Source organism: Alligator mississippiensis, chromosome 4, assembly GCF_030867095.1.
Source record: "Alligator mississippiensis isolate rAllMis1 chromosome 4, rAllMis1, whole genome shotgun sequence".
NCBI classification, from domain to species: Eukaryota; Metazoa; Chordata; order Crocodylia; family Alligatoridae; genus Alligator; species Alligator mississippiensis.
In genome coordinates, this window is record NC_081827.1 from 198,860,335 (window position 1) to 198,884,173 (window position 23,839).

Genomic DNA, 23,839 nt, shown 5'->3' on the forward strand with positions numbered 1-23,839 from the left:
ATCTTATTCTCAAGTGCAGGGTACTGCACCTAGGGAGAAAGAACCAGCAGCATATCTACAGGCTGGGGAACTCCATTCTCGTCAGCACAGAGGCAGAAAAGGATCTTGGAGTCATTATAGACTCCAAGATGAACATGGGCTGCCAATGTGGGGATGCAGTCAGGAAGGCTAACCGCACCTTGTCATACATCCACAGATGCATCATGAGTGGGTCCAAGGAGGTGATCCTCTCCCTCTATGTGGCACTGGTCAGGCTGCAGTTGGAGTACTGCATCCAGTTCTGGGCACTGCACTTCAGGAGGGATGTGGACAACATGGAGAGGGTCCAGAGGAGGGCCACTTGCATGATCAGGGGGCAGCAGGGCAGGCCCTACGAGGAGAGGCTACGGGACCTGAACCTGTTCAGCCTTCACAAGAGAAGGCTGAGAGGGGACCTGGTGGCCATCTATAAACTGGCCAAGGGAAACAAGCAGGCAATGGGAGAGTCCCTGTTCCCCCGAGCACTGGGAGTATCAAGGAATAAAGGCCATAAGTTGACGGAGAGTAAATTCAGGCTAGATATCAGGAGGCACTACTTCAGTCAGGGCGGCTAGGATCTGGAACCAACTTCCAAGGGAAGTGGTGCTTGCTCCTACCCTGGGGATCTTCAAAAGGAAGCTAGATAGACACCTAGCCGGGGTCGTTTGACCCCAGCATCCTTTCCTGCCCATGGCAGGGGGTCGAACTTGATGATCTGCTCAGGTCCCTTCCAACCCTACCAACTATGAAACTAGGTAAAACTGCCTCCTAGTTAAGAAGCATTCTTTTAAGTGCAATAGCCAGTTTAAGAGGAAACTTCTTAGCACCAACAAGGTGGTTTTGCCAAGGCTGAGCAGTGTTTGATCAGAAGATCTGAATTTTTTAAATGATTGATTCAGAAGGAGGAGGGAAACTGGAGAACAATCAAGAGCTAGGGTCTGCAGGAAGCAAACTGTAGCTGGGTCTCTAGAGAATTTGGGATACTAAAGCTGCTGACAGACCTTTAATTAAAGGTATGATGGGATCTGATCTGTCCTCCCCAAAATCATGCCTCCTGACACTTGTTGTAGGGTCTCTTAATCTCTGCAACTTGAACAATAAGAAAACAACATTAGAAGGCTGTAATATGATGTAGACAGCTGAGCTAGAACCAGCTGCACTAGAGGAAGCAGCCAGGAGAGAGCTCAGATAAAGGTTCTAGGGCTGCCTGTAATGGCTTTGGAGCCATCCAGGCAATAGGCAAACAGGGCAAAACTCCAGGCAGGGAGGAAGGGCTGCAGCTCTGCTGAACCAAATGCAGTTTTGAGCAGGCGGCTTAGTAAGTGGATGGGCTGGTCAGGAGCATGAGACTGGAAGGGGTGGAACCCAAGGAGGTACCAGCTCAGTTTCAGAGCAGACAGTTTGGCTTGGGCTTTACTAGTGGAAGGAGCTCCTGGCATAGAGATGAACTGTGAGTAGGCTTAGGAGGGCCAGGGCTGGGAGAAGCCAACCAATCAGGGTAGGAGCTGTAGAGAGCCCGAAGAGAGGTACCCGGCTCCATCTGATGATGTTTGGGGTTTTGATTATTGTAGGTTGTTAAACTGAAGAACTGTGTTGTGTCTGTAGGGGTAAACAGGGGACCATGCAGCAGGGCAGCAGGGTGCCTGTGGACACACTGGGTTTCCAGCTGTGCACTGAGCAAAGGTGTGACCAAGCTAAGGCTGAGAGGGTTGAAGCCTGAACAGAGGTGAGCTAAGGCTAAGATATAGGGCCAGGACAGATTATTCTCACAAATAGCCTGCTGCATGTTTTGGAGAAGACTTGTGGGATCAAGATCTAAATCTTATTAGACTCCTTCAGCCTACATGGTAGTTGGTGATGGTATTATGTGCACTTGGTGCTGCACCAATGAGCAGTTCTCTAGCCAAAAACATTTTGCAGTTAGCAAAATTTTGGGATATAATACACCGGATGTGTAACACACTTCTACAAGAATGAATCTGTGTAAACATTCTGCAGATGGATAGCTTTTAAATGCCTTAACCCAACATTTCTGAGATGTTTCAGACACTTTCCACAATGAGTAATCCAATTCTTAGACAGTGAAGTATTCTGAATTAGACACTAAAGGCATCTTTCAGAATCCTTTCCTATATCTGGAATGGGCTTTCAAGGGAGGTGGTGCTGTCCCCTTACCTTGGGGGTCCTTAAGAGGAGGCTAGACATGCACCTGGCTGGGGTTGTCTGACCCCAGTGCTCTTTCTGGCCCAGAGCAGGAGGTTGGACTTGATGATCTGCTGAGGTCCCCTCCGACCCAAACATCTATGAATCAGAACTAACAATGTATGCGGTATTTTAAAGAGACAGTTCTCTCACACCTCCCCTTTTTGTGATGATGAGCTAGTTCTCCTCAAAGGAGCCCCCCAGGGGGCACTTGCCTGCCTGTACACTAATGCCAGGAGCTTGGGGAATAAGCAGGAGGAGCTCATCCTCCTGGTCAGTGCAAACAATTACAATGTCATAGGGATAACGGAGACCTGGTGGGACTCCACCCATGACTGGACCACAGGGATAGATGGCTATACCCTGTACAGGAGGGATCGTGTAGAGAAAAGGGGCGGGGGTGTAGCTCTCTATGTTAAAGAAAGCTACGCGTCCCTGCAAGCTGATATTGGCGACCAGGGTGGACGGCTGGAGACTCTCTGGGTTAAAATCCGTGGGGAACAAGGCACAGGGGACACAATGGTGGGAGTCTATTACAGACCTCCCACCCGAAGTCCTGAGCTTGACCAGGAGTTTGCCCAGGAACTGGCTGAGGCAGCTTGCTCCAGGACCATGGTTGTCATGGGTGACTTCAATTACCCAGACATCTCGTGGGAGGATCGCTCAGCAAAATCTGAGCGATCGCAGAGCTTCCTCTCGTGCGTGGATGACCTCTACCTGGCTCAAGAAGTCTATGGGCCAATGAGAGGCAAAGCGCTGCTCGACCTGGTACTGGCTACTGGGGATGACCTAGTCGGCGACCTAGTGATCGATGGGAAGCTGGGTGACAGCGACCACGAGCTGATCACCTTCACCATCCGCTGAAAAGCTGGCAAGTCAGTCAGCAACACGCAAGTCCTTGACTTCAGGAAAGCCGACTTTGACAAGCTCAGGAGGCTTGTCAGTGAGGCCCTAAGGGACTGTGACCACAGGGAGAGGGGAGTTCAAGAAGAGTGGTTGCTCCTCAAGGGAGCGATCCTCAATGCACAAACTAAGTCTATTCCATCTCGGAGGAAAGGCAGCAAGAGGGCACAGCAGCCCCCCTGGCTCTCCAGGGACCTAGCAGACCTCCTGAGGCTAAAAAGAAAGGACTACAAAGGATGGAGGATGGGAGTCACCTCCAAGGAGGATTCTTCTGCACTGGTCCGGTCCTGTAGGGAGCTGACCAGGAAAGCCAAGGCTGCAACTGAACTCCAGCTAGCTTTGAGCATCAAGGACAATAAAAAGTCCTTTTTCAGATATGTGGGGAGCCAGAGGAAAAGCAGGGGCAACGTTGGACCCCTGCTGAACCAGATGGGGCAACTGACAACTGACGCCCAGGAAAAAGCCAACCTATCAAATAGGTACTTTGCGTCGGTCTTTCATCAGCCCCATGGGACGCCCATGCCTGCTACTTGGCCAGGAAGTCTGGGTGAGGGTGATCCCCTGCCCTCCATTAATGCTGACTTCATGAAGGAACATCTTGAGAAGCTGGATACCTTCAAGTCAGCTGGCCCTGACAATCTTCACCCCAGGGTACTCAAGGAGCTGGCGAGCATCATAGCCCAGTCTCTAGCGCGGATCTTTGAAAACTCTTGGTGCTCTGGTGTAGTGCCCGAAGACTGGAAGAAGGCCAATGTGGTGCCTATCTTCAAGAAAGGGAGGAAAGTGGATCTGGCTAACTATAGGCCCATCAGCCTGACTTCTATCCCAGGGAAGATCTTAGAAAAGTTTATTAAGGAGGCCATCCTTAATGGACTGGCCGACGGCAACATCTTAAGGGATAGCCAGCACGGGTTTGTTGCGGGTAGGTCTTGCTTGACCAATCTCATTTCCTTCTACGACCAGGTGACCTATCACCTGGACAAGGGAGATGAGATTGATGTCATATATCTTGACTTCAAAAAAGCCTTCGATCTGGTGTCCCATGATCGTCTCTTGGAGAAACTGGCCAATTGTCGCCTTGGGTCCTCCACAATCCACTGGCTGGAAAATTGGCTTCGGGGTCGGACCCAGAGGGTAGTAATTGATGGAAGTCACTCATCGTGGTGTCCTGTGACCAGTGGGGTCCCCCAGGGCTCTGTCCTTGGACCCATACTGTTCAACATCTTCATTAATGATGTGGACACTGGAGTCAGAAGCGGACTGGCCAAGTTCGCAGATGACACCAAACTTTGGGGCAAAGCATCCACACCAGAAGACAGGCGGATGATCCAGGCTGACCTGGACAGGCTCAGCAAGTGGGCGGACGAGAATCTGATGGTGTTCAACGCCGATAAATGCAAGGTTCTCCACCTTGGGAAAAAAAAACCCGCAGCATCCTTATAGGCTCAGCAGTGCTATGTTGGCTAGCACTATGGAAGAAAGAGACTTGGGGGTCATCATTGACCACAAGATGAACATGAGCCTGCAATGCGATGCTGCGGCTAGTAAAGCGACCAAAATGCTGGCTTGCATCCATAGATGCTTCTCAAGCAAATCCCGGGACGTCATTCTCCCCCTGTACTCGGCCTTAGTGAGGCCGCAGCTGGAGTACTGCGTCCAGTTTTGGGCTCCACAATTCAAAAAGGATGTGGAGAAGCTTGAGAGAGTCCAGAGAAGAGCCACGCGCATGATCAGAGGTCAGGGAAGCAGACCCTACGATGACAGGCTGAGAGCCCTGGGGCTCTTTAGCCTGGAAAAGCGCAGGCTCAGGGGTGATCTGATGGCCACCTACAAGTTTATCAGGGGTGACCACCAGTATCTGGGGGAACGTTTGTTCACCAGAGCGCCCCAAGGGATGACGAGGTCGAATGGTCACAAACTACTACAAGATCGTTTCAGGCTGGACATAAGGAAGAATTTCTTTACTGTCTGAGCCCCCAAGGTCTGGAACAGCCTGCCACCGGAGGTTGTTCAAGCGCCTTCATTGAACACCTTCAAGATGAAACTGGATGCTTATCTTGCTGGGATCCTATGACCCCAGCTGACTTCCTGCCCTTTGGGCAGGGGGCTGGACTTGATGATCTTCCAAGGTCCCTTCCAGCCTTAATGTCTATGAAATCTATGAAATATTCAACTTTGTACTTATAATATTTTGAGATTTCCCTCATCAGCTTGAGCCTTCCCTCAGCTCCTAAGAGGTTTTGCTCATGAAATCCTGGTGTGATCTTATAAGAGAAATGTGTGCAGCTCTTAATCCTGATTGGAATGAAATAGCTAACTGTGCTTGCAGTCTCCCACCACCCAAATACCCCATACATTATCTAACTTGTACAGAATGCAGTGAAATCCAGTGTTTGCTGCCTGATCGTGCTGACAGTGGCCTGATGGGGAGCTAGGCAGATTTGATCAAGATTTCCACTGAGGTAATTGTTGAGAACCATGTGTTACATGTAACACATTGGTGTTTAAGAAATGACATTTCAGAAAGTGTGCATGTGACAAAGCTCTGATTTATGGTACAAATAAAATGTGTATAGTTAAATATGTGCAGGGTACATATTTGTATTCAAACTCTGAATGCAATAGCAGCAGCTCTGGTACACTTCTCTCAGTGCTTCAACTCTGTCTGAAGTATTTTTTCACTTAACATATGCACCCAAAGCATGCTGTGTCATCTCATTTATTGCATTGATTCTGAACCAGGGTGCCCCAGCACCCTAGGGTGCCTTGAGATCTTTTTAAGGATACTAGCCCTGTTACATATGCAGGCATGAGTCACAAGACAAATCCAGAGATTTCAAATAGTAATTCATATTGTTAATAACACTCTACCTGTTGGGGTCTTTCTGACTTCTTTGTAACAGAAGAGTTACTCTTATTATTTTTCTGTAGTCAAAAAAGTGAAAACTAGGAGCTGGTATTTTCAAAGGGGCTGCCTTTTGTCTACAAAGGCTGACAATAACTAATTTATTGGTTCATTTTTGCCTTGCTTCTATGGCTCTTGGAACCCCATCATTGCCTTCCTCATGATACCTACCCATCATTCTTGGTTTTGCGGGCTGACATGCTCCTCCTGAAAAGGCAGGAAGAGCATGTGAGCTTACAAAACCAAGAATGATGGGTATCATGAGGAAGGCAGTGTGGTTTCATGGCCCCACAGTTTCCTATACACCTGCAGTGGCATAGGCTGCCCAAACCTTGGTAACAGATGGCACAGGGTCAGCTAGGTAGCAGGTAGTCCAGGAACAGAGTCCCCAGAAGCACAGCCACTTGTCTCTGGGATGCTACAGCAAGTGTGGGGTACCAGACAGGCACAGAGGCCAGCTGCTGCAGCACTCCAGTTGAGAATCACTGAGCCTTAGTACCATGCATCAACTCCAACGCTTGTTTATTGCCTGTTTCATAGAATCATAGAAAGTGAGGGCTGGAAGGGATCTCAGGAGGTCATCTAGTCCAACCCCCGGTTCAAAGCAAAATCATCCCCAACTAGATCATCCCAGCCAAGGCTTTGCCTAGCCAGGTAGGACTTCCCCCCTTCCCCTCCATGCTTAATGCAGGTCCTCAACCCTTTCCTCCCCTCCTCTTCCCTCCCATTCTCAGTGGGAGGTGAGTTCCCCCTTCCTGGCAAGGAACACTACTGTTCCTGTGCTTGGTTGAGTCTGGCTCCCCACACAGTCCAGATGGAGCATGGCAGAAGCAGCTATGGAGCTTTTTCTGCCCTTGGCAGACCAAGACAGTGGGGACAGCAGCATATGAAGGTAATTAATTTGCAACATGCATATTTTGGCATGCTCATACTGTAAGCTTTGGCTAAAAATCCTATTTGTTGCATAGTTTATCTTTATGCAAAGATTAAATTTAAAAATGTTTTGGAAATTGGACCCCAAAAAAATAAAGTGAAAAAGCAGACATTGTTGTCTTTAGTCTTGAAAATGGCATTCATTTTCTTAGAACAAATGCCAGAGACTAGGGAAGATTTGAGTATGAGATGTACACCCAGCCCCATCTGTTTTAAATCTTCCACAACATGCTAAGGCCTTCTAATAACCACAGTCTTAACCTAGCTGAAGTGTCTGGACTATTCCATAGTCTTTCTTTCTGCCCACTCCACAACTCAGTAAGGTGCAGATGTATGCCTCGAGGCTGAAGCCTCAAGGCTTTTTCCCACCCCCTAAGACTAAGGGAATATTTCTATGACAAGGGGCCAGTCAATGATCAACCCACCACAGACAAGATCAATACAGAGCACAAGTAGGATAGCTCCTGAACTCCACCTGAGTGCTGCAGCCCCATCAGGGGCCCCAGAGTACAATACCAGGAGGAATTAAGTGGCCTCTTAAAGACACTACCTCTGGAAACAGAGGAGAAAATTAATGCTTCTACCTTCCACGAAGCCAGGCCAGGGAACTTTTACTTATTACCCAAAAGAATAGAGCTACAAATCCAGGATGCCCTATTGTATCTGGCATTACCACCATCACAGAGGGGGTTTCTAGCTACATTGACTGTATCCTATTCCGTTATGGCACTGGAGCTACCAGCTATTTGAAAGACACCACAAGTTTGCTAAGGAAACGGCACCATTGGCAAGCTTCCAGAAAACACCATATTACCTACCAGTAATGTCACATCTCTGTACACCAGCATCCCCCATGAGGATGGATTATAAGCTGTAAAGAATATTATCCTGATGAGGATGCTGCTTTTCTTTCCATTGCATTCTCCTGCGCTTTGTCCTCACACACAGGTATTTCAGATTAGGAAATTCCCTGTATCTACAAGAGAACAGCACTGGCATGGGTACATGTGTGGCCCTCCAGTATGCCACAATATTTATGACAGGCCTTGAAGTCTCTTTTTTCCTCTTCAGTCACCCTGTCATCACGCTGCTTTACCTAAGGTACATTAGTGACATCTTTATCATATAGGCACATGGGAAGGAATTTCTAGAGAAATTCTATCAGGTCTTTAACTTACACCTCTGCATCAAACCAACTCTAGAATACTCTATCCAATAAATTCATTTCTTAGACACTGCAGTGAAGGTTTTCAGTGGTGACAGTGTATTAAAAACCCACTGATTTGTTATAGCTACCTTCATGCCATCAGCTTTCATCCTAAACAGACCACTAGATCCACTGTCTATAGCCAAGCTCTATTACAACCATATCTGCTCTGATCCCACCTACCTTAAGGACTTGGATCAGGAAATCGTACACTTATAATACAATCCAAAAAATGTAGCCACTCAAATCAATAACATCTCCATTCTACTACAGTACCAACCCTGAGATGAGGACTACAGAATTCCTCTGGTTGTCACTTATAGCCACTATCTTGAACACCTTGGACACAGACATCTTTAATGACTTCCACCCCTCCTGGAAAATTGTGACCATTTCTATGGAGTCATGGGAGGCAAACCTGTCCTGGTTTACAGACAGATCCCCAACCTTAAACAGCATCTTTCAAGCAACAGACTACCTAATTCCTATTCTCATTGCAAGGGTTGCCCTCAGTTACCCCCTCATCAATACAGACCACATCATCACTGGACCAAATAACATGGACTATAACATATGAGGTTAACTCATCTGTACCTCTACCAACATCATATGTACCATCACCTGCTTGCAGTGCCCCTTTGTTATCTGTATTGGACAGACAGAAAGATCGAGGGGATTCTGATCTGACCTTAAGTCCGAAAATGCACAGAAGCCTGTAGCAGAAGGCTTTTACTTATTACCCTTCCTGGACATTCCATTGCTGATCTCAAAGTATCACTTGTTATACAGTGAAACTTTCAAATACAACTTGAATGTAAAATTATGGAACAAGAAATCATCCACAGCCTGGATTGTATTAAATATGATCTGAATGGGAGCTATGGATTCTTATCCCATTACCTGGATTAGGTTTTCTGAGCCCTTTGTCCCTATATTATTTACTTGTTTGCCTCTCAGCACTCTCCTCACCATAGGTAACTGATGCCCCCTTAGGGGTGGCATGTGCCCCCCCAGCAACCGCGGGGTCCCCCCACGACTGATCCCACCGACCGGGGGGGGGGAGGCCAATCGCAAGATGGACAATCGCTGCATCCAATCACTGCGGCTGCTTCCAGAAGTGGCTGCAGCTGCTTTTGGGAGAACCACGGCACTCCACTCCCCAGCTGGTGCTTGCAAGGGGGGCACCGGTGCTCCTGCCTGCCCCCTTGCCCATAGCCTAAGCGGTGAGTGCGGCCAGTCAGGAGGTGCACATGCACATGGATGTGCACTCCCGTGTACCCCCTATGCGTTGCCACTGCTTCTCACCACTCCCTTTCCTGTCTTTTGTATTCAGATCACGGCATTTGATAGCCTTCTCTGTGAATGTCCTTTCACAACATAGGATAAAATGAGCTTTGGCTCCCAAAAGTTTATCAATTTCTGATTTAGGTAATTTATAAGGTGCATTTCTACTCTGCCTTCTGCCGGGCTTTAGACTAACACTGCTAATAACTTCTCTCTCTTAATGTGGAGTTACACATTCTGGGCCAAAGTCTGCTCAGGGATTTTGATAAGAATCATGCATCTGTAGATGAGGATAGGATCTAGTCAAAAGAATTCAAGGGGGTAAATAACACAGGTGCATTGGAAGCAGAGCTGTGCTGAGACAGGCCACACCTGTTCCACTGTGTACTGGTACAGCTGATCCACTTGTGCCATATTTATTTTTAGCCTTAGTGCAATGCTGCACAGGCACCCACAGGCTGTGAAAGGCTGCATTAACACATTTTAATGCTAACACAAGTTTAATTGCTAGTGTGTGTGGAGTGGTTTCAGCCAAATGGTGACGTGTCTTAGCTTAGTAATGCTTTACGTCAGGAAGATGTACCCTAAGAAATGCCTGGATTTTGAACCTTCAGTGCACATGTCAAACTTTAGATCCCAGCTACAGAAAATCAGATAAAGTAAGGGCATGTCTGTCTGGCTGTGAAAATGGCAGCTTTGAAGGAGACAGAGTGGTAGAGGTAGGGAAGATAACTCTGCAGAATGAAATATCAAATCATTGGCTTAAAATAGTATAGCAATACTTCATGCTGGATTTGCATGGGAAATTCATCCAAGCAGCTATACAAGAGAAACTTTCTGTCTGCCCTCGATCTTTCTGTCTGTCCAATACAGTTTTGCTTGAGGGAAGAATGAATGAAGACTATAGATTCTAGCCCATAATCTGCAGTGTGATTTTACTGAAGATTGTTAGGGATTCCTTGATGCTGTAACCAGGAAAACAGTTTACTAGAACTGATAGCCACCTGCCACTGTAGAAAAGCCAAAATGCTTCTTATAGCTAAACAAAGACGTATTGATCAGAGTCAAACAAAGTACTTGAGAGCCCTGACTCAGGCCCTCTGTCAACCTCTTCTGCTTGCTCTTTGGCTCAGTAATAGCTTCACTTAAATCTGGAAATCAAGTCCAACAGCCTACAGTGGAGATTTGAAAAAGAGAAGAAATTGCTGTTCCTTTCTCATGCTGTAACTCTTTGCTATTTATATATATAAGGGATTTAAAAAAAATTATATATATAATCCAGAAAAATGTCTGCTATTATTTTCTAGAACATGAGACCTCAGGATTTGGGTTCCTTCTGGCATGTATGGATTTCCTCTACCCCTCTCTTCTCCACATAGTGACATTCATGGTTTCACCAGCTGTGGGGCACATCCACAGGTGCAAGGCTTGGGGTTATGAAGGCAATCCTAGAACAGAAAATCCCCTAAAAATCTGAGAATCCAGCCAAAACCTGATGTTTTCCCAACGTCCTGTATATTCCATTGGTAGCTAGTTGCTAGGCTACAGATTGTTTATTACTCAGCCAATATAAATTAGCACATGGAATTAGTATTCAATCTGGTAAAGAAATACTAGTTGGGATTCTCATTCTGGATTGGAGAATCAAAATGAGGCACAAAATTTGTGTGAAGACATCCACATTACTAAGAAATCATATTAACCCCATAATATCTGTGTTTGACAGAAGGAAGACTACACATGAACAAAATCCCTACCTTTATTGCTTTTAAATGGAAAATCTCCAACTGCATTCGGTGACCTTGAGTTTATGCTTTAGTGAAATCTTTTTACAAAGATTCAAGAAAATACGAAATCTAAGAACAATTCTGGATTCTCAACATAGTCTCTAACGCTCTCCCAGTTAAAGTAAATAGAAAGGCTGCTGTTGACTTTACTGGCACTAGCACTGCCGTAGTAAACGTGGGGTGGTGAGCGGGGCAGCAGCCCAGGGCACCAAGGTAAGGCAGCACCAACAGGTGCTGCCCAGATGAGGCGAGATGTGGGACGGAGCCACAAGCAACTCATTTGGGGTGGTGTGGCAATGGGGGGATGGTGGCTCCTACTGCTTCTTGCACTCCTGGGGAAGCATGGGCGGGGGTGGGGGGTGGGGAAGGACAGACGGGGACATGTGCTTCCTGGATCTGTGTGCAGGGCGAGGGTGGGCTGCCGCTGTGGGTTTTCCCTTGGGGCACCAAACTTCCTTGCCATGGTACTGGGCACTAGATTAGGTCCTTGTAGGGTAACATGTTGTGCAGGCTATGGTTTTGTTGTGATATTTATGGTTTAAATATGATCCTGTCAAAATGACGTTGCATGGCTCAGTTTCCCTGCTTAACAGGTACACCAGGAAAGAAGGGGTTAACTGGATTAGAAGCTAGATCTGGGGAAACCTGCAGTGCTCTGTTAGTGGGAAATAAACCTAAAGAGATAAGTGGGATGATTTGCCCATGAAGACAAAGTTTAGGACCAAGTGGACTCCAGTCTGAGCACCTGAAGAATCCCCTTGCCAATTTTCTCTCTTTAAAGCTGAGGCTGCCTTAAAAAAAGGCAGTCTGGGATACCCAAAGGAGGAAATGAGGGCCAGTGTAAGTTGGATGGTAGAGGTGTCAATGAGATGAGCTGCAGAGGGGAAGAGAAAATAGCTGGGGTGTTTTTTCTTCCTGACACAGACTGCCTGGGGATAGGCATTCTGGGTCAAAGTTTCTTTTTTGCTTAAGAAGAGCTGCCTGCCTTGTTGCTTGTGACTCTGGATGCACTTTATTCCTTTGAAGAGCTAAAGTCCTAAAATCTTGTTGTCCAAGGGACTAGGGGCTAAAGTAGGCTGTAGACTATGAAAAAATCATGCCTCTCTGAATGACCTAAACTATATTGTGCCACACTGCCCTGCTTTCTGTCCAAATGACTGTGTAAAGCTGGGGCTCCCAAGCAAGTGCTTTCTTGAGGAACCTGTGGCACAGGTGCAGGTACATTAGCTTTTCAAAAAAAGTTTTCCTTGTTATATCTATGAAATATCTTTTCTTCAAATGGGCAGAATCTGGTATCTACTACAAAGTCTAGACATGGTTGAGGAATAAATGAAGGACAGGCTGGAAACTTTTAAGTATTAGTTTTAAAGTATCCTTCAGCATCATTTAAATGAAATGTATCTCATATTAAATATTTTGGGAAATCCTGTATAACTGGTCCACAACAATGGGTGGGACTAGCCAGCTCCGGGGTATATTTGTTAGCAGCTAGTCTATTTATGAAATATGCTGAACATGTAATTAATTTTTCAGGCATGACTATTACATATTTTTTTCAATGATAAATTTGCCCCAAGGGAGTTCTTGATTTGGTAATATTGGATTTATGTTCAAGGAGTAGTAAACAGATATGACAGAAGCTAGGTTTTGAGAGGGAAGAAACATATTTATTAGCATAGTTACGTTAGTAAGACACAGTATGGAAAACTGTGTGCAAGAGAGGGTAAAGCCAATGTGATAAACTTTGTATTGCATTTGAATAAAACATTTATGAAGGATTAAGGTTGCAAAATAAACAAGGACCTCATTACAGCATTGCCTACTATGTGTATAAAAAACAGCTCTAAAGTGGAACATAACTGATTTCAATATGAACACAGGTATAGCATTCTGCCTAGTTGAATAACCATAGGCTGGGAATAGGCTAATAAGAAAATCTTGAGTTTTGGCTGCTCATATATTATTTCCCTCCACATTCCCAACAACTGAGTAAATAGGACAAATAAGATTATCCTTTATTCCCTGGGAGAGAGAGCTTTTCCCTCAGAGCAAGGCAGTTTTCATATGGCTCCTTTGCTCTGGGCTGGGCATAATGTTCTATCCACTCACTGCTTGGGGGAAGGTGAGAAAGTCTTATATGTTTTTTCCTAAACTAACTAGCTGCTAGTGAATTTGCATCTTTGTGAATATTTCCAGCAAATTGTTCCTCTGAGGTGAATGAGTAACACTAAATTCTAGCGGTTCCTAGAACTTGTTGGCTGTGAGGTTGCAGTGCTCTTTCTGATCTCTTGGGAATGAGAGTAGATAGGTGATGCCTGAAGGAAAAAAAAGTCAATAGCAAATAGCAGGTAAAATTTCTAAAAGACCTTTACAGCAAATCTCACAGTCACTTAATCTATATTTTTTTTAGCTAAATGCACTTAAATACTTCATGGCCTTTTATTTAAAAGAATAGTCAGACAAACCTCATCATTGTGGTATTTGAGCTAAATTTGTGAGTTTATTCAATATACTGCCCATGGAGACGTCTCAAATGAACACAAACTTATTAATGAACTTTCCAGGACTTTGTATTTCATCATCCACTATTTTATGTGTCTTATGGCCTGATTTTGTTCCCAGTTAAGTCAATGGGGGTTTTTCCGTCTATTTTACAGAGGCATAAAATTGCACTGTTACTTTGAGGATAATTTTGACACTAAGACTTATTGTACTTGTTAATATGCATGAAATTTCTAATAAAACATCACCCATACTATATCTGTCACAATTTCCCATATTTTTGGTTAATATGATCATTTTTACATTGAAAAATATTGTAATGAAGTGTTCTAATGAGATGGGTAATTTGTAGAAAAGTAACAGCTGCTGCCTGCTGATAAAACATGAGGCATTTAATGACATGAATGCATTCTAGTAAAAAGGAACACCATATATAACTACAATAAATTAGGCTAATTTTAAATTTAGGTTACATTTGATATTGAGTTAGATCTCAAATATGCTTACACAAGTGAACAGTGTAATAAGCATGTAAGTAACTGGAAGCACTAGTCGTATGAGTGAGTAATGGTTAGCAGAAGTGGGCACTCAGTGAGACAAGAAAGGAAGTTGCAGGCCTCCACCATTTTTCAGACTACGTTTTAAACTGTTTCTTTGGAGGAAAGAAACTGTTTCTTTGGAGGGGCGGGGACTTGAGGCTATGGAGGGTAGGCACAAGTGGGGTAAGTAGAGGGAGACACATGGCGGGAGACAAACTGCATGCCTCCCACACTGCCTGCCCCTTACTACCTGTCTCCCTATTCCCTGTCCTCCACTGCTCTGTCTACCACCTGCCCCCTTACTGCCTCTTCAACCATCCCTCGCACCTGCCCCTTACTGGCTCCCTCACTGCCCCCAACTGCCTGCCCCATTACTGCCCCTGCCATGTGCCCTACTGCATGCCTCCCCACACTGCTTCTTCCACTGTCTGTCTCCTACTGCCTTCCCCATTATTGCAGCCCTCATTGGCTGTGCCCCACACTGTCTGCAGTATTGAGGGCAGGGCAAATATAAGGTGATCCTCCAATAACTACATTGTATACATGAAAAATTATAATAAATGTATACTTTTTCCATGTATAGAATCTAAATATTGGGGGGTTGTCTTGAGCTCAGGGTCGTCTTATATTCAGGTTAATAAAGTGATTATTAAAGATTTTTTTTTATTGCACTTAGGTGAAATTTGTCTTAAGTAACCACCCAGAAATCCAGCAAAAACTGTGTGCTTTGCTAAAATGGCTTCTAATTGAAAGGAGAACAGAATTATACTAAGAACCACATAGAGAATTAAAATTCGTTATCTAAGGAAGTTTCTATCTTAAACTGTAGCAATCAGCCCACATCCCTGGAACTATATGATGATCCTTTGTTTTTAAACTCCATTAGATAGACTCAGGTATAAGAGTTTTTAGCATTTCAGCTTGTCCAAGTTAACCACAATATAATTTTAGTAAAGCAAATTTGGGATTTCCTTCCTTTAAAATATATTACACAGATGCATAGCTGAATCTTTTTGATTTATGTGACCTGATTTCAGTCTGTCAGGTCATGAGTTCTGGGGTGTTGGAGTTGCATTTAGTGAGGCTTTCTACAGGAATTGACCAAAGGATAAAAAATGAAGGAGTTCAGACTAAACCTCACTAGAAGGGTGATTTTTAACCAATAGCATCCTACTGCTGTCGAGGGCCAGAAATAAAACAAAGCAGTGCATCCCGCAGTTCATACTGTGATGATGTTGGAATGTTCCCACAGTTAATGTACTCATTGGCAATGAGTCAGAAAAATTAAACACTATAACTAAACCTAGAGCTCTTTGAAGTTTATTTTCTAATAAACAAATATTAGTGCCATTTAACTCTGTGATTGGCCATTCAGGCCAAAATCACATCTTCATCAGTACTATATAGAAAGATGCATGCAGGCAACAAAAGCATAAAAAAGAATACTTTGTTGAATGCCATCTACAAAGTTTGTAGAAGTGTTGAGGTGATGTAGTAGCTGTGATGATCTCAGAAAAATGTAAGAGACGAAGATTTTTGTGGGTGATAATTGTTATTGGACCAACCATATGGTTAGGAGGGACAAAGGCAAGCTTTTGCATTACCTGTATGCTTCTATACCTATACCACTACTAAGAACCCAAACTAGCTAGTTTTATAGCTATCCTGGGTCAGCTCAGAGACCTGACTTCTGTACTCTTCCTCAGGTCTCTGAGAAAAAAGTAGATACAGCAGAGCTGTGACTTGTGTTCTCCCTCAGCTATCAAATTTTAAGTTTTATGGTTCTTCATTTTACAAGTTTCTTGCATACACTTCTGTGAGTAAAGAATGGTAAATTGAAAAAATGGTGTTTCTATGTAATCTTGGGCACCTGCTTCTGAGTAAATGAGCCTAAAAGAGAATGAATCTTCCACAATTAAAGTTTACGGGGGGGCAAGGATACTGTTAAACTGGTACTTTTTTCCTTCAGATGACAGTCCTTTTATTGTGGAAGGCATTTCAGTCATGCCTACTGAGGACCCTGTGTGGAAGGAACCGCTTCATCTTATTTGATTGTTCACCATGTTTAAGCATGGTAATGGCTTAGAGTGTAACAGATAAAGTTTTAGTGACCTAGGTGCATAAAATGCAAATAGTAGATACTGGGATTTTCAAAAAATGCCTTATTATAATGGGATCAATGTGCCTAACCTGTGTAGGTACTCTTGAAAATCCTGCTTGGTGCCATATGCATCTTTAGGTCTGGAAATACCTTGGAAAATCTGGCCCTTAACTATTATGGACTTCTTTTTATTCTAGGATTTTAAAACACAGAAACACTCCTAGAAATCTCTAACTTCTGTTTTAAGTAGAACATGGGGAGCACAGACAGGGACTCTTCACTCACCAAGATGTATGTTATATTGCCGTGGATTTAAGGATGCTTAATATTATATGGTTTACAAATGTGAGCCTTGTTGCTCTGTTACCTCAAGCTTGAGTTTCTGGCTTCTGGTTTCTAACTGTGGCTCATTCCTAATTCTAACTGTGGCTCAAGCCACAAGAATCTGAATGCTTGTTACTCCCTGTCTATATGGTATATCTATTACTCAAGTACCCAGTTAATTGTGCAGTAAATCTAGATTGACTACAGGTGCAAATTAACTATTGCACCTTGAAAAGGTTCAATCAAGTATAAAGTTATTGCTAAAAAATGTGTAGTAGCTGGTTTCTATCCAGCTTTAATTTGCATGTGTATGCAGTCCGTGTGTAGACAGAAGTTACATCATCTGAACCCTCATATAAAGAGGGTTAATCTATCTCGTGATTAGGGCCCCTTGAAAGCATTCTACAGCCATGCCCTTATAGAAGTACGCTGCTGCAGATCACTTTAAAAGGCCCCAATCACCTGACAAATTATGCCTAATGTAATGAGTGTCCAGATGAAGGTGCTCCAAAGTGAAACGCCTTTGTTAACTTCCATCTGATCGGGCAGTTCAGCTGATTCACTCCAGCCCCACCCCACACCGGGTGCTGTCTGCACAATGGGAGGGTGGGGGTTGGGAGAAGAGAGGAGAGGGAGCTCAGATTGATGTTTGTCCAGCCTGTCCTGGAGTGGGGGCAGGTAAATTGAGGTTTTAGTTTTAACTTCTGAGTGTTCATCTGTTGTCTCTTCCTGCTGTTCAAAAGTGGGAGAATTCATGCTGGAGTGAATGTATATTCATAAAAATGTATTACTTCTTCCCACTGCATTCTTCCTTACGTGTGTTATAAGAAGTAGCTCTGTCATTTCATATCTCATGCATGATAAAACATTTTTTTCTGTGCTTTATGTTAGAAGACACATTCTGTTTTCTTTTTTATTTGAACTTAGTTTCATCCTGACCTTATGTTGTGCTATATTTAAGAAGCAACCTTTTTATTGTAGTGTCAGAGGTGTATAACAATGCAAGCAAAATTAATCCTCTGCTACTATTATTTTTAACATTGTTAGAATGCTATAAGTTTATTGTTTCATTCACTGAGTTTTAACAGATGAAAATTACAGTGAGGGAAAGCTGCTTTAAAGACTAACTCCTAACTTTGAATTAATTGAAACGATCAGGGTCTTTCAGTATAAGAACCCTGGTTCTTTTTAAAGATAGTTTAATTAAATCCTCATAATAAATAGAATGGTATAGTGGTCAGTATGATATAAGACTCACATCACTCCTTAGACAGACCCTCTCATGAATCATTTATGGACAACAGAATTTCAAATTGGTTGTTAAAGGGTATTTATAACTTGTGAAAACATAGCACACATTATGACTTGATGTGTACAGCTTGTTCCTTCTTTCAAGTTTTTTTTTTTTTAATTCTTTAAAGGTTACTAGAACAGTTTGGAAAAAAAGTATTCAGTGTTGTCTAAATTGTGGTGAATGACTTAGTGGTGATATCACTAAAGGTTTGGTTTGTTGGCAGGGTGAGTGAGGTAATTTGGAAAATGTTGGTTGATCCTTGTAGGAGGAGCATTTAACATCTCATCAGCCACAGCAAGGGGTTTCAGTGCTGCTGAAATAGTCACACAAAAGATTCAACATGTTGCTTAACCCTGTAAGTAGTGGACTGTCCATGTATAGTTAGAATTAAGCATGTGCTTCAACTAGGTTTACCATATTTCTAGTTCCATAAAAAGGGCACTTGTTAAGCAGGGGGGAGGAAGGGGCTACATGACTGCGGGGGGAGGGCAATGATATGCCGGTGCCCTGCCCCTGCCCATTCTATTCCTCCTCACTCCCAAGCCACAGCCTCCCCAGCCCTGCTGCTGCTTCTCACTCCTGACCCACAGATCCTAGCCCTGCCAATGCCCCTCATTCTCAAACCACAGTGGTCCCCCGGGCCATGCTAGTGCTCCGCAGTCCCAACCTGCAGCCCTCTCATCTCTGCTGGTGCCCCTCACTCCCAACCCAGAACCTCCTGGTGCTGCTAGTGCCCTGCCCTCCTGATTCATAGCCCCCTGCCCCCCTGGTACCCCTTACTCCCAAGCCACAGACCCCTCAGCCCTGCTGGTGCCCCTTACCCCCAACCTGCAGCTTCCTGCTCTCCCCAACCCTGCCCCTGTGAGCACAGGCACTGGCTCTGGTGCCTTGCTGCCCCTGAAGGGCCCCCATTGCCCCCTTCCCCCGCTGGAGGGGCAGGAACCTCCCCTGTCCTGCTATAGCCCCAGACCTGCCTCTCGCACACATGTGCCCACACACGCATGCATGCATACACACACACCAAGTCCTGGCCCTCCAACCCCTGCAGACTTACCTATATCCAGCTGTTGGGCTGCTCCCACCCCCTGACTGGCTATATGCCAGCCACAAGTGGGTGCGCCCTGCTCCCAGCCCCAAGCAGCTCCTTGCTTGGGCAAACTGCAAAGTGCTGGGAAAAACTTTGAAGCTGAGCAGAGCAAAATCCCGGACATTTGATCATATTTAAAAAAACCGCCCTGGATGAAGATTGAAGGATCTAAAAAGAGGACGTGTCCAAGAAAACTCGGACATATGGTAACCCTACTTTAACATCTTTCTATTAAAACCTAAACCACTCCATGGGACCAAGAAAACAAAACAAAGAAAAATCTCTTGGGGGTTTCAGGTCTTATTCAACAAGCATGTACTTCAGTTCACCCCTGTTTAGCACAGCACTTTAATATATATGTTGAGCATTTGCCAAACTAATATGAGCAGCAATAAAAATATAAAAGTTAGAATGAAAAGTATACACAGTATATCTGTAGAAAATACCATTTACAGAAAAAAACCTACATTTTAAATATATTAAGTAATATTCTTTTCTTTAACTCCAAGTAAAGACCAGAAGAAAGAACTTAATTCAAATAGTTAGCAAAGATGTTGTCATTCTGTCCTGTTTCCAGAATCAGGTGAGTCCTGCCTCACAAATGGTTTATTTTATGGCTCAGGAAACATTTTCCTGACAGAAAAGTAGAAGGAGACTATAAAAGAAAAATGAATGTTATTCCTCTTGGGACAAAATTCAGAAAATAAATACTAAGGTTGAGTTTTAAAGGAAAATATCTTAGTGATATTATGTTAGTTTGGTGAATAGTTTCCCATGGGAAATGGAGAAAGTTTCATTTAAGTGAGTCATTTAAAACTAGACAGGAAGAAAATATTGCAAGGAACTGAGCTGCAGATGTCTGGAAGAATATTCTTCTGTCTCTGAAACCTCTTATAATTAGAATCAAAGAGGGAGGCTTTAAAAGCAGACATACCATTTGTACTCGAAACTAAGATGAAGTTTTTCCCCTATTCAGCATGGGGAAAGGGCCTTTTGTCTTATATCTGAGTAAAAGATATAGGGAGGTGAGGAAGTCCTATGGCTCTCGCCTCAGGTTGGAGTTGGAGTAGCAGCTGCTGTCCCTCATGCCACCTCCCCATCTCAGCCTCTGTTCCCCACCACTTACAGCTCCTAACCCACCTACATAGAAGTGGTGGCAGCTCTGGGGCCGAAGCTCCCACTGCTGCAATCACTGCTGAATGGCTGGGCTGGGTCTGGAGGCAGAACATGCTCTGTGTTCCCTGCTTCTGAGCAGATTGGGGCCCCAGAAGGATCTGGAGATGCAAGGAGAAGGTAAAAGGCAGGTGGGTGTGGGGGCAGGCAGCAGAAGGAGCCAAACAGGAGGGTAGGCGGGAGTGGGAGGCAAGTGGTGGCCTGGGGGTGCAAGCACAGTAGGGAGGCAGGTGGGAGTGAGGGCAAGTGGTTTGGGGCCAAGCAGGGGAAGGGTGGGGGGGGGGATACAATTGGGGAGGGCAGGTAGCAGGGGACACGGGCACTGTGGGGGCAGACATGAGGTGTGCAAGCACCAAGAGGGCAGAGAGCCATAGGGCTAGTGGTTGGGGGCAGGTGACAAGGAGACAGGGCCAGGGGCAAGGCACTCGGCTCTGCTGCTGCCTGCCCCACCAGCACCTGCCTCTCTCTGCTGCTGCTTGCCCTGCAGCAGCCGTGGGAGGATGAATTTAAGATGATCCTCCAAAAATCAAATTACAGACATGGAATATTATAACAAATTTCTAAATTTCCCATTTAGAAAATAATTATTCTGAATTATTGGGGGGTTTTCTTAAACTCAAAGTCATTTCAGTTTCAGGTAAATATGGTACACTTTTATGTTAGGATAGAATCATAGAAAATTAGGGTTGGAAGGGACCTCAGGAGGTCATCTAGTTCAACCCCCTGCTCAAAGTAGGACCAGCCTCAACTATATCATCTGAGTCAAGGCTTTGTCTAGCCAGGTCTTAAAAACCTTGGTAGATTCTCAGATAGTGAATCTGCTTTTGATGAATGGATGTTATTTTATGTGATCAAGCATTTCTTGCTGCATCCTCAAGCACTCTTTTGCTGAGGAAGATCTTTCATCAGTAAGACTAGCTTAATCTGGAAGAGTATACATCACTTGGAAGCACTGGAATGAATTTTATCTTTCTCTGAAAGATACTGAAAAGTGAAAAGTTGGTCATAGTACTACGGAAGAGTATAAGAGCATTGCACAGGCATGGAGGGTGAAGATAAAGAAGGCCAAAGCAGAATTTGAGCTGCAATACCTAAGAGGCATAAGGCAATAAAAAGGGTATAGAATAGGGGTGTGCAAAGTGGGCCCTATTCAATTTGGATTTGGCCCAAATCGGGGACAGTGATTCAATTAATTGATTTGGATCACTGTCCTTGATTAGATTCGGCCAAATCCAAATCTGAAGATTCAATGCTGATTCAGAGAATCAGCAATTCAGACATAGACACAGCTTCAAAAGTTTTTTCTATATACCTTGAGGTACCAGCAAGGCTTGTGAATGCTGCGATGTTAGGGCGGACGGAGTGTCCCACAGGAGTGCAGGGGGGCTCTCCATGTGCTTGGGGACAAACCTGGAAGTGGATTGGTACTTCCAGTCCTCTTCCAGGTCTGCTGGAGAACGTGCTGGGGGCCCCCCATCCTCTCACAGCTCAGCAATTAGTTGCGGGGGGACCCTGGGTTCCCCCCCAGACCCAGGAGGCCCCAGCCGCTGAGCTGCGGGGGGCCCCATGACACGCTCTCTGGCGGACCTGGAAATGGACCGGAAGTACTTCTGGTCCACTTCTGGGTTTGCTGCTGGGTGTCCTGGGGAGCCCCCCTGCATCCTGTGGGATGCTCCATCTGCCTCACCATCACAGCATTCATGAGCCGCCTGCTACCTTGAGGTATGTAGAAAAAACATTTAAAGCTGCGTCTATGTCCGAATCTCCGAATCTTTCCAAATCAATTTGGAGGGTTCTGGTTTGATTCAGAGAGACTAAAGGGTCCTCTGATTCGATTTGGAGATTCGGCCACCAAATTGGGCTGAAGTCCCTGATTTGATTCAGCAGAGCTGAAGTTTTGCACAGCCCTAGTATACAAGTATATTAAGCAAGAAAGACTAAAGAAAGTATAGGTCCATTACTGAATGCAGAAGGCAATCTTTACAGATGATGTGAGGAAGACTGAAGTATTTAGTATGTTTTTTATTTCAGTCTTTGTGAATAAAGTCAGCTACCAGATGATAAGTGCAACTGGCAGTAAAAAGATAGAAGGAGACAACATTTTAGAGCTGTGGAAGAGCAGGTCAGGGACAACTTAGAGAATCTAGATGCTGTCAAGTTGGCAGGGCCAGATAGGCTGAGATAATTTCAGAGCCATTGGTTATCACCTTTGATAATTCATAGAGGTTGGGTGAGGTCCTAGATAATTGGAAAAGGACAAATATAATACCCATTTCAGGCCATTTTGAAGTATCTGGAGAAAAAGGTAATTGGGAACATCAGCATTGATTTACCACATCATGTCTGACCCACCTGATTTTCTGCTATGATAAGCAGACAGGCTGTATGGATGAGGGAAGAGCAGTGGATGTGATATACCTTGATTTTTAGCAAGATTTTTGACAGTCTCCCACAACATTCTCATTAATAACATAAGGAAATACCGACTAGGTCTGGGGTGGGCAGTTATTTCAGGCGAAGGGCTGCTTACTGAGTTTTGGTAAGCCATCGACGGCTGCATGACAGGCAACCGGGGCAGATAAATATTAATTTTCTAAATTTTTTAGGGGCTCTGTGGGCCAGATGGAATTGCCTGGTGGGCCACATCCAGCCTGCGGGCTGCATTTTGCCCACCCCTGGACTAGGTGAAAGTACTGAGAGCTGGACACACAATTGGTTGGGTCATTGTGTTTAACAAGTAGTCATAAGTGGCTCAATGTTCAGTTGGGAAAAGGTATCAAATAGGATCCCTAAGGGTCTGTCCTAGGTCCTGTATTGTTCAATATCTCCATTAATGATTTGGATGATGAGACTGAGTGCAAATTTCTGGTTTACACCAAGCTGGGTGGAGTTACAGAAACTCTGGAGGATAGGGCTAGGATCCAGAATGACCTAGATAGATTGGAGAAGTGCTCTAAAATCATTCAGATGAAATTCAACAAAAACAAGTGCAAAGTCATGTCTTAGGATGGAATAATTCCATGGGAAATGATTGGTTGAGCTGTAGTACTGTAAAGAAATATCTGGGGGTTAGAGTGGACCATAAGCTGTATGTGAGCTGATAGTATGCTCTTGTTGCAAAAAACAAAGAAAAGAAAGAAGGCAAGAGCTTACTGAGCTGTATTAACAGGAATGCCACTTGCAAATGAAAGAAAGTGATTATTCTTCTCTATTTAACACAGATGAGGACTCGCTTGGAGTACTGTGTCCACTTTGAGACCTTACCGTTAAGAAAAATGTGGACAGATTGGAAAGAGCCCAGAGGTAGGTGACAAAAATAGTAAAGGCCCAGAAAATGTGCTTTATGAGGGGAGGCTAAAAGAATTAGGATTATTTAGGATGGAAAAGAGAAGACTGAGGTGGGGATTTGATCAGTCTTCAAACGCCTAAAAGGTGATTACAAAGAGGATGGAGATTGGCTTTTTCTTTGTGGCCACAGGGGACAAGACTAGGAACAGTGGTCTTAAACTGCAGCAGAGGAAATTTAGGTTGGAAATTGGGATGGACTTCCTGACTATGAGGGTGGTCAAGAATTGGGACA

General features: G+C 44.5%; 1 long non-coding RNA gene across 1 annotated transcript in view; it reads left to right on the forward strand.

The window, feature by feature from the left end:
• LOC132250384 (uncharacterized) overlaps positions 1-23,839 on the forward strand; it is a 228,995-nt gene that overhangs the window by 69,839 nt on the left and 135,317 nt on the right. The window contains exon 3 of the long non-coding RNA XR_009462082.1: positions 23,481-23,562. This is a non-coding gene — a long non-coding RNA (uncharacterized LOC132250384). The remainder of the gene's footprint in view (positions 1-23,480; positions 23,563-23,839) is intronic.